This window comes from Fukomys damarensis, unplaced genomic scaffold, assembly GCF_012274545.1.
Source record: "Fukomys damarensis isolate Sample0158 unplaced genomic scaffold, DMR_v1.0_HiC HiC_scaffold_28, whole genome shotgun sequence".
NCBI lineage: Eukaryota > Metazoa > Chordata > Mammalia > Rodentia > Bathyergidae > Fukomys > Fukomys damarensis.
In genome coordinates, this window is record NW_022900940.1 from 15,991,952 (window position 1) to 16,003,107 (window position 11,156).

An 11,156-nucleotide genomic window follows, 5' to 3' on the forward strand; every position below is an offset into this window, starting at 1 on the left:
TTTTCTAGAGCCTGATTGATCTGTTTTGTTACTTCCTGTGCTTTGAGTTCAGGGTGTCCTGGTGGTTCACTATTGGCCTTTTCATCCTCATTTGCCCTGCTGTTTGCCATTGGTAAACTGGAAGTCTGCCCTTGTGTCTTGCTTAAGTGTTTTCTCATTTTAATTTTTGTGGTCGGACTGTCCTTGGTTTAATCTCTGGATTATCACCCAAATCTTCCTGATATAGTTGTGCCCTAGCTTCTGTGTCTCTCACAACCCACAGACATTATCATCTTCATAACATCAGAGAAAACAGCTCATCAAATCAAAGGCAATGCTTTATCCCAGCCGATACAATTAGCAACACATTAAGATAAAGCAAAACTTTGACACTGACCACCTGTGGTAGTCACTAGTCTATCACCCTTAAATCATTTGAATTAAATTGAAATCAAGAAGCAGTCCAGAACCTGTCTGCAGTGAACAAAATTTCAATATAGTATATTTACCATTTAATGGCTCAGACAGAGGGAGGATGCAAGACCCCTGATCTCAGTTAGCTTATGGCTGAACCCCATGTCGCTGAATGACCTCAGGCTGCAAGGCCCAGATTGAGTTCCCCATCCTTCTGAATGGTTGAACTCTGCAATGATAACATGTCAATAATAAGTCAGTACATATCAGTTATAACCAGCAATGTCAATGGCCTCAACTCACCAATCAAGAGAAATAGACTGGCAAAATGGAATAAGAAGCAAAATCCAACAATATGTTGTATACAAGAAACACACCTAGTGCAAAAAGAAGCCCATAGACTGAAAGTGAAAAGATAGAAAACAATTCTCCATGTGACAGGAGCCCAGAAAAAAACAGGGGTAGCAATCTTATTTGCAGACAAAGTAAATTTCAAACCAAAACTGAATCTAGTATTATTGATGTAGGACGGTACTGTATCATACCTCTATGAATGTAAAAATATCTAGTACCTGCTTTATGAAACATAGTAGGGACCGTGCTTTATCAGAGCTACATTTAATGATATTACTCTAGAATGTTCTCTTTCCAGATGATGATTAAGAGGCTAATAGAAAAAATGGTGCCAGGTACCACAACAGCAACAGAACTTTGCTGTTGTCTGGATATTATTCTTTTCTTTGTTTTTTTTTTTTTTTTAAAGGAATGTGCTGAATGTCTATAATTTTGTTCAGATGACTGCAGAACCTGGAAAAGCTGTTGCTGCTATCGATGCATAACATACTATTATTAGTCTTTATACATACGTATATATATATAAATTGAATTTTGGGAAACTTTAACGGTGCTGCCAACTTTGGAAAAAGTCATCCCAATTTACTGTGTTGACTTGGCATTGTACAGAAATGGACAACCATATTGGTCTAGAAATGTTAATTTATTTTTATTTTTTTTTTTTTTTTTTCCATGTGTACAGGGGTAACACATCGTACTAAATATGTAAGGTCATATCTACGTGGGTTTGATTACAGAAACTAATAAAGTATTCTCTAAATAATGAAAAAAAGAATAAGATAAGACTATAAGAGCGAGAAGCAATTTAAATATGTTCAGGGACCATTTTCATCTCCAGAATTAAGGATTATTTTGATGTTACATCATTGCCTTTTCTCTTTTACTTTCCTTTTTAGTTTTATTTTAGGATTCCCTATTTTTAATGTTCATACAGAGATTTCTTTAACTGAAATACTGAATAGTTTCTTTGGTGTGAAAAACTATAATAGTACACAGGATCCTAATGAGATAATTAATAATGTGAAATAGGAAGTAAAGGGCTAAAGGTGTAGGGAAAGTGGGAAGGGTGGGGGAAAGGTAATAAGGGAGAGGAAAATAATATATGAGAAACTGAAAAAATGGAAATAAAGTGTTTGTAAATGGGGAGGGGAGGAGGGGGTGAAGGGAGGGCAGGGACAAGGGGAAAAAATGAGAATCAAGACCTATTATGTAAAGGTACAGACTCCCAATGATGAATGTAATTGTACCGTATACCTAGATTGTACCAATAAACTCAATAAAAAGGAAAAAAAATCATCATATTTAGCCTGTCCCTCCCTGGGACGTGAGTGGATCTGAAGGCCCACAGGCTCAGAGTCTGAGGTCCTGCAACATGAGCATCCGAGGTGGTGAATAGTGGCTCTTGAAGTCTGCAATTTAAAAATGGCCTCCAATAAAACTACATTGCAAAAAAAGTAGGAAAGAAACAAAATGGAAGAAGTGAAAAAGTTGAGGAAGCAGAGCCCAAAGAATTTATAGTAGAAAAAGTACCGGACAGATGACAAGTGAATGGGAAGGTGGAATATTTCCTGAATGTTTTTCTGAGAAGATTTGCAGATGCTTACAATACATGGGAACCTGAAGAAAATTTAGATTGTCCAAAGCTAACTGAAGTGTTTTTTAACTCTAACATAGCTGATAAAGAAAAAGATGGTTACAAAAAGAAAATCTTTATCTGACGGTGAATCTGACGATAGCAAATCAAAGAGGAAAAGAGCTGCTGCTGACAAACTCAGAGGCTTTGCTGGAGATCTCGATCCCAAATGAATAATTGGTGCCCCAGACAGCCGTGAAGCATTGATATTTCTTATGGAATGGAAAGATTCAGATGAGGCTGACTTGGTGCTGGCAAAAGAGGCAAATATGTACTTTCCTCAAGTTGTAATTGCTTTTTATGTAGAGACTAATATGGCATTCTTGTCCAGAAGATGAAGCTCAATACCCTATATTAACATCCATCTATCTATCTGTCTGTCTGTACACACGTTCATACATATGTGTGTGTCTGTCTTGGTTTTTTATTTATTAGTGTGAAAAAACAGCATTCTGATGAAAATTAAGTTTAATATGTTGGTTTTGAAAGTACTGGGGAGAGTTGTTGGGATTTATTTGTTTTGCATCAATAGCCCTGGTTACTTTGAACAAATAAAAGCTTTTGTAACTGTAGTTCCTTTATCACAAAATAGCCTTTGATAACATCATGCATCCCCTCTGTTTTTCCAAATGTTAGGGAAAGTGTCCATAGCCAAACTCAATTGGGACTCATTTTTCATTCATATGCTTAAAGCCCCTTCTGAGATTTTTTTTGTTTGTGTGAGCATAAATAATATACTTATGTAAATATTTTTTTGCTGTGTTTTTAAACATTCATCCTGGGGTCCAGGGATATAGCTCAGTGCCTACCTGACCAGCAAAAGGTCCTGAATTTGATCCCCAGTACTGGAAAAAAACAAATATTCACCAAAACAAAAACTATGGGAGTTAACCTTGTATTTGCTATCATTCTGAGCAACCTAAAAAATAAATCACTTCAGTTAAAGAGAAAGTTTTCCTGAAGCCATAACCTTTCAAGTTAAATAATGATTCTGTGATTAATTGGACAGTTTAAAGTTAACATTTTCAAAGCATCTATGTCCCTGTCTGTAGTCACAAAAATGCAGCATTTTACTTGCAAGATTTCTGAAAAGAAAAATTCTATCACTACCAACAACTTCTCCAACCAAATAAGAAAACTAGTCAAAGCCTGGTTTGTTGCAATAGCTGAGGAAGACTTGTTAAGGGAACATTAAAGATTTGTCATGACCCAGTCATTCCTTTACAGCAAGTTGAAATCTGTACTCAAAGTCAGGACTCGTAGATGTCTAAGACTTGGCTCATGCAAACCTGAGTGGCTAGAGATGTTCACAATTTAGGACCTGCTAGAATAAATGAGTGAACAAACTTATCTCAGTTATTGACCTGCATGGTTTTTTGACCCAAATTGTTCCTTACATGCAGGCTTGATCTTTTCAGTATTTGGATTATGGTTTCAGCAGAAGCCAGAAAATAACTTTGTAGTAGTCAAAATATTATCCTACTGCATATTGTTTACTTTATAGAAAATAATGGTAAGCAAACCAAGACCTGTCATGTAAAGGTACAAGATCCCAAAAATGAATGTAACGGTACTGTATACCTAAACTGTACCAATAAACTCAATGAGGAAAAAGAGAAATAATAACAAAAAAACAATGATAAGCAGTGATCTATAAATAATTATATATTTAAAAAATCATACTTGTCGGGGAAAGCTAATAAGGGAAAAGAAAAAAATATGAGAAAATGAAAAAATAGAAATGAAGTGTTTGTAAAGGGGTAGGGGATGTGAAGGTGAAGGGAGGGCAGGGACAAGGGGAAAAAAATGGGAGCTAAGACCTGTCATGTAAAGGTGCAAGATCCCAATGGTAAGTGTAGCTGTGCCGTATACCTAAAATGTACCAATAGACTCAATGAGGAAAAAAAAAATAAATAAACATACTTGATCTCCTCCTGGTGAGATTTTTCTTTCATAATATTTTAATGACTTCTTTGTCACATTATTCCTTTTTGTCTTTCTGTTTTGTTTCATAGGCTCTCTTTTTATGTTTTTTGTCAACATTTTTATTGTTATTAAATTTATAAGCAGTGCTTTTCTTGATTTGTTAACATTCATTTGAGAACTTTTACCCTTGTAGTAATGAGTTTAAGCATGTTCTCTTTATTGAGATTGATATATTTAAATTTATTTATACTGCTTTCCTTTGTATTTTTTATGATTTTTTTATTTGCCTTTTCTTTTCTTTTTTGGTACTGGGGAATCGAACTCGGGTCCTTGTGTTTGCAAGGCAGGCCACCGAATCGCTGAGCTAAGTCCCCGGCCCTATTTGCTTTTTCTTTATCCTCCTATTGCATTAAATTGTTCTTTCTTCTTTCTTCTATTAGGAAGCTATGTGTTTTATTTGTACTTCTTAGTAATTCCAAAACAATAATATTGGCAATTATCTTTTAAAAAGGAAAGTTGTTTGATATGCCTTTTCTTCTCTCAAAGAATATTTGATTTTGTGAAAATTGTAGTACTATTCATATAGTTGCATATTCCATAGTTAAATTTACTTTTTAAGTGCTAGTGCTTGTAATCCTTTAATAATATCTGTCTTTATAAGCTGGATATGGTGGTGCATACTTGTAATCCCAATACTCCAGAGGCTCAGGTAGTAGAATTACCACAAATCTAAGGCCAGCCTGGGCTGTGTAGTGAGTTCAAGGCCGTTCTAGACTAAATAGTGAGTCCTTGACTGAAAAAAAAAAATCTGTCTTTATTACAGTTAGTGCTGTTTATTGCTACATTGTATTTCAATTAACCTAGATGGCGCTACATTTCTTTACTCATTAGTTCTATTTTCATTTTTTTTTTTTAACTTTTTTTGTCCAGTATGTGGGATTGAACCTCAGGGTTCATGTATATGAGGCAATCATTTTACTACTGAGCTATCTACTTTCCTATTCCCTGTTACTTCTTTTTGCATCCTATTTACTCATCTGATGCATTTCTTCTGAAGTACTGAATTTATTTCACCAAGAGTAAAGGAGTGGCAGTCTTTCAAGATTGTTATTTTACTCTTGATGAACTGTAGCTAGGCATGGAAATCTCTATTGAAGGTTAATAGTTTTTGACCGCCTTGGACGATACTATTTCATAGTTTTCTGGCTCATCTATGTCCAATCACTGCACTGCTGTCCATCAACTTTTTAAATTATAAACTTTAACTGTTAGTGTTTCTGATTTTTAAAGGTACACTCTGGTCGCCTTAGTTCCTTGTCGGTGATTTCTCCAGGATAAGGACACATGTAGTCTATAAGTTCTATTTCAAATTTAAATGGCTAACTTCTATTAAGCCAAGAAAAGTCTTAGGCATTTTCTCTTTGAATATTAATGCACTTCACTTCTCTGGTCAATTCATGACCTAGTTATGTTTTCATGTCTAATGATATACCTTTGGTTTTATCTTCTGTTCATCTTTGGGCTAAAATTTGTAAAATTTTTGACCCTGTGATTCAGGGATTAGAAGATTATAAACTCTATGAAACTCTCTCAAAATATCTTCCACTTCACTGATTACTTTTTCAACTCTAGCAAATCTGATTTACAACCCTATTTGTAGCTTTACTCAGATAAATTTTATTTTTATGCTTTCTTTTTAGGTAAATAATTTTAATCATTTTTTGGTCCCCATAGTAGACTGGTTTTTAAATTCCTATAACTTTTTTTTTTTTTTTGGTACCGGGGATTGACCTCGGGTCCTTGCACTTGCAAGGCAGGCCACCAAACCGCTGAGCTAAATCCCTGGCCATCCATATTTTCTTTTTCAGCCATGTACCCCTGCCTTTTATAGCCTTTTTCGTATAGCTTTATTACTTAAATCATGGGAGGTGAATTTGACTATTTGGTTGCTCCCCTGACTCTTATTCTCTTTTATGCAGTTTAAAAATTACTTTTGCAAACTCTTCTTGGATAAATTGTGCTCTTTCTGTGTAGGGCCTGGAAGCCCTGCTCTGTGGATGGATGGATGGATACAGAAGAAACTAATATTTAGTTTCCCAGGAGATTGGAACTTTTACCAGTTTGGAAATAGTTTTTTATGTTATATTTTCAGTCTGAGTGTCTTCCACTATACCAGCAGAATTACTTTAAAGTAGAAAAGAGTATATGATGCCAACCTGAGATGATTTTCTCATGTTGCTTTTCAGGACTGAGAAGTCAAATTGTTTTACCGTCATGAATAGAACTACTCTTTCTTTCTGAGCCCTAGTTTTTTTCGAAGGTCCTCATGTCTCCTATGTACCCAAAGTCACACTTCCCATCACAAAGAAGACTAATAGCCAACCTCTATTTAACCTCTGGATCTATTACTTCTCTGCTTCTCCACTCCAGCCTGTATTCACTAAGATTTTTCTTCCTTATTTTTGACATCTAGATACTTTCTACTTGCAGATATCCCTTTAGAGATATTGTTCAATCATTCACAGACCACCACAATAAAGCAAACATCTCAATAAAACAAGTAACATGGATTTTTTGGCTTCCAAGTACATGTAAAAATTTTGGTTTCACTGTACTCTAGTCTAATGTGTTAAATATCATTATGTCTAAAAACAAAGTATATACTTTAATTTCAAAATGTTGTATTGCTAAGAATGCTAATGATCACTGGAGACTTCAGTAGGTCATGGGCAGTTTGCTGGTGGAAGGTCCTGCCTCAGTGTCGAGGGCTGCTGATTAATCAAGGTGGATGCTGAAGGTTGGGTGGCTGAAATTATTTCTTCAAATAAGGTAACAGTGAAGTTTGACACATCAGTTGACTCTTCCTTTGACAAAAGATCTCCCTGTAGTGCTCAGTGCTATGTGATAGCATTTTATAGCCCAACCTTTTTTCAAAAAGGGAATCAATCTAAAATCCTGCCATTTCTTTATCATCTAAGTTTATATAATACTGCCCCAAATCCTCTCTTTTTATTACAAAAATAGTCACACAATGTTCACCAAGGGAAGATTCCATCTCATGAAATGACCTTTTTTGTTCATCCACAGAAGTAATTCCTCACCTGTAAAGGTTTTATCATGAAATTGTAGCAATTCATTCCCATTTTCAGGCTCCACTACAAATTATAGTTCTTTCACTACTTCTAGCACATGTACAGTTAATTCTTCCACTGTTATCTTGCACACCGAGGGTCATCCATGAGGGTTGAAGTTAACTTCTTCCAAACTCCTGTTCATATTGATGCTTTGACTTCCTTCCATGAAACACAGGTATTGTTAATAGCATTTACAATGACGAAAGCTTTTCAGAAGGTTTTCAATTTAGATTGCCCAGTGCTGCCAGAGGAATACTATCTTTGACTGTTAAAGCATTAAGAAATACATTTATTAAATAGTAAGATTTGACAGTTGAAATTATTCCTTGTGCTACAAAATACAGAAAGCATTCTATCTTAGCAGACATGAAAATAGTATTCATCTCCTTAAATGTCTCTGTCAGAGGATTTAGGTGGCCAGGTACAATGTCGGTGAACAGTGGTGGTGTAAATGGAACATTTTCTGAAGCATAGGTCTCAAGAGTGGGCTTAGCTATTTAATAAGATAGGTTATAAACAGATGTGGTACCATCCAGGTTTGTTGTTTCATTTATAGAATATTGATAGTGTAGATTTAGTATAATTTGCAAGGTTTCTATGACTTTCAGAATGGTAAATGAGCATGGACTTCAACTTAAAGTCACTAGCTAGAATAGTTCCTTACAAGAGTCAGCCTGTCTTTTGAATCTTTGAACCAGGCACTGACTTCTCTCTAGCTGTGAAACTCCTAGATAGCATCTTTTCCCAATATATGATTGTTTATCTACCTTAAAAACTTGTTGTTTAGTATAGTCACCTCCATTAATTATCTCAGCCAGACCTTCTGAATAACTCACTAGAGTTTATACTTTGGTGCTTGCTGCTTCTCCTTGCAGAGAAGTCAGCTGCTTCTTGTAAGACTTAGGAACTAAGCTGTTACCTTCAAACTTTTCTTCTGTAGCATCCTCACCTCTTTCAGCCTTCATAAAAAGAGTGAGAGTTGGTGTTGTTCTAAATGAAGTTCATACTGAATGGAATACCATGACTGGCTCAATCTTCCATTCAGAGTACTGAAGTTTTCTATCTGCTAGCCATGAGGCTGTTTCATTACTTTTCATTTCACAGCTTGGCTGTTGTAGGAGGCCAAGCATTCTTCTTTGGACTCACCTCAGTCACTGAGCTTAGTCATTTCTAGAAGTTGATTTGATTTGATTTGATTTAGATGAACAAATTTTCTTTTTACTTAAACACATTGGCCACTGTAGGATTACGAATTAGCCTAATTTCAGTACTGTGTAATTAGGATTAGGAAAACCCAAGGAGGAGAGATAAGAGGAATAGCTGTTCCACGAAGCACTCAGGACACACACAGCGTTTACTATTTTATTGTGTTACCTGGATGAGGTTTGTGATGTATCAATAATAATGGTGGCATCAGAGATGACGGAGCACCAATCGTAGTAGTAGATATTATAATTATGAAAAGGTTTGAAACATTGAAAAAATTGCCAGAAATGTGACAGAGAGGCAGACAGAGTTCATGATGTTGGGAAAATCATGCCGGTAGCTTGATTTTTCACATGGTAACCAGAAAAGTTTAATGTATAAAGAGCACATACCTGTGAAGCACAACAAAGCAAAGCACGAAGAATGAGGAATGCCTGTCCTCTGTCAAGCTCATCTGTGTGTCAAAAGGTTAAGCTTTATATGGTCCACGCTTCCTCTGAGCCTCTTTTTAAACAATCATTTGAGTGTCTGCCTTCCTCAGTGAATCTCATTGCTGAAATAGATGCATAGTTCTTTTCAGGGTCTTTCTATTTTTTTGAATGGGCTTGTTTAATATTTAAGAAACTAAAGTTACAAGATCCCAATGATGAATGTAACTGTACTGTATACCTAAAATGTACCAACTCAATGAGAAAAAAAGATTTAAGAAACTAATCTTGGAAATGATTTTCTTACTAGTTTCTGATGCTGACTCCATTTGGAAATTATTGAAATGGTTCTTTTATTTTTTTATAACTGCAAGCCATTTGAGAGGCCTAAACCTTCTTCTGGTATTGAATATTCTTGCAGTCTCAAATACAGCATTTGATTTCCACTTTGTTACTGTCATTGAACAAAGTGCTTAGCTCATCATAGTGACCTGGTAAGAATGGGTCGGGCAGAAAATATTAATGGTAGTAATCAAAGTTTGCCTTGTACAGTGTGAATTCACCTATCCAGTCTCATAATTTTGCAAACTTTCTGACTTTGGATCACTTTTTATTCTAATTGATCTTGAATTTTCTGTTGTATTGTTCTTTCATATTTCACAATGCAATCTAAATTTCTCTAGAGAACATACATAATCATGCTCTGCAACTATGTCAAGATAAAGTCTAAAGTTCTAAAAAAAAAAAGTCTGAAGTTTTTACATTGCTCCGGGTCCACTGTGGCACAGCTCCTGCTTAAGATTTCTAATCTCCTCTTTCTTTCATCCCAAACTTCCTGTATGCCTTCTTCTTGCAATGAGTGTGCCCAGAACTTGATGAGTCCCCCAAGCTACAATCTTAGTTCAGGTACTATATGCAAAGCTGTTGTAACAAAGGGACCCCAAAACAAAATGTTTTAAATACAGCAACAACATATTGCCCTGGTAAGCTGGATAGAAGTGAGTAGGTTCTGGTTGGAGGGAGAACCCTGATGTAAACAGCCTGTATCTTCTGTTTTTTATGGTTCTGAAGCTCAGTCAGAAGGAAGGAAGAACAACATGAGCCCACCAACGAGGAGGCATTTGTGTTTTTTCCCAGAAAAGTGAACCTCATTTTTAGTATTCATTTAGCCAGAACTTTGCTATGCAGCCATAGCCAAATAAAAGAGAATTTTTGTCCTATGAATGTTTGTAACCCTCCCTTAAACTGCTCTTCTCTTTGAGGAGAAATTATCAATTCATTTTGTTCTATTTTTTTTTCCATTACAGTTTTTCTTCAAAAAGGTGATACATATTTTTTTTTAAATCATTGTGTCACTAATGGTGCTCACAATCCCTGACAGACACTTAGATAGTAATAGATAAATGTGTATACACCCCAGAATCCATGTGTATAGTTTAGTGATATGTGATGAAAAAGAGATTTGGGGAAAGGAACAGCATAACTGTGTTTACATTTTATTTAAATGGTTTACAATTTATTTTTTTTCCGTTTTCCTTATCTTTATTCCAAACTAACCAAATATCTCATTAATTAAAAAAGAAAAAATAGCCGAGAAGATGTGAGCATCCCCCAAAGGAAATTTCTCTGGGTAAAACAAAACCAAAGCAAGTTCAGGTTGTACTTTCTCTGTCTAGAACAGGCTATGAGGTGCCCACATACTATGGAAATGAATACTGTTGTAAGCCCTTTTAAAACCAAAAATTTCTGATAGCTCTTTCAAAAAAACTAAGAAGTGTTTTGGTATCTGAAACCTAGGCTTCAATAGCACATAATATGACCAAAAATGATTTACAGCTTCCTGAGCTTTCATACCTCCCCAACCCTCATAGAGAAAGTCATGTGTATCAACAGTGGGATTAACACATCCATGACTTGATGTTAAAGAAATCAAAATTAGAGCTCTAGTGGCCTCTTAATATTCCTCCTTGAGTAGTGTGACTGAAAGGTGGTAAAAAACCTTAAAATTATTTTTTAAAGTTTCTGAAATTCAGGACTCAATAAAGCTATGCTTAATTTTTTTTTTTTTTATTGAATTTGATT

General features: G+C 35.4%; 1 protein-coding gene and 1 pseudogene across 3 annotated transcripts in view; both read left to right on the forward strand.

The window, feature by feature from the left end:
- Window positions 1-11,156, forward strand: part of Grm7 (glutamate metabotropic receptor 7) — an 865,940-nt gene that overhangs the window by 497,842 nt on the left and 356,942 nt on the right. The gene's annotated exons all lie outside the window — the stretch shown is intronic.
- Window positions 2,170-11,156, forward strand: part of LOC104873667 — a 17,768-nt pseudogene continuing 8,781 nt past the window's right edge.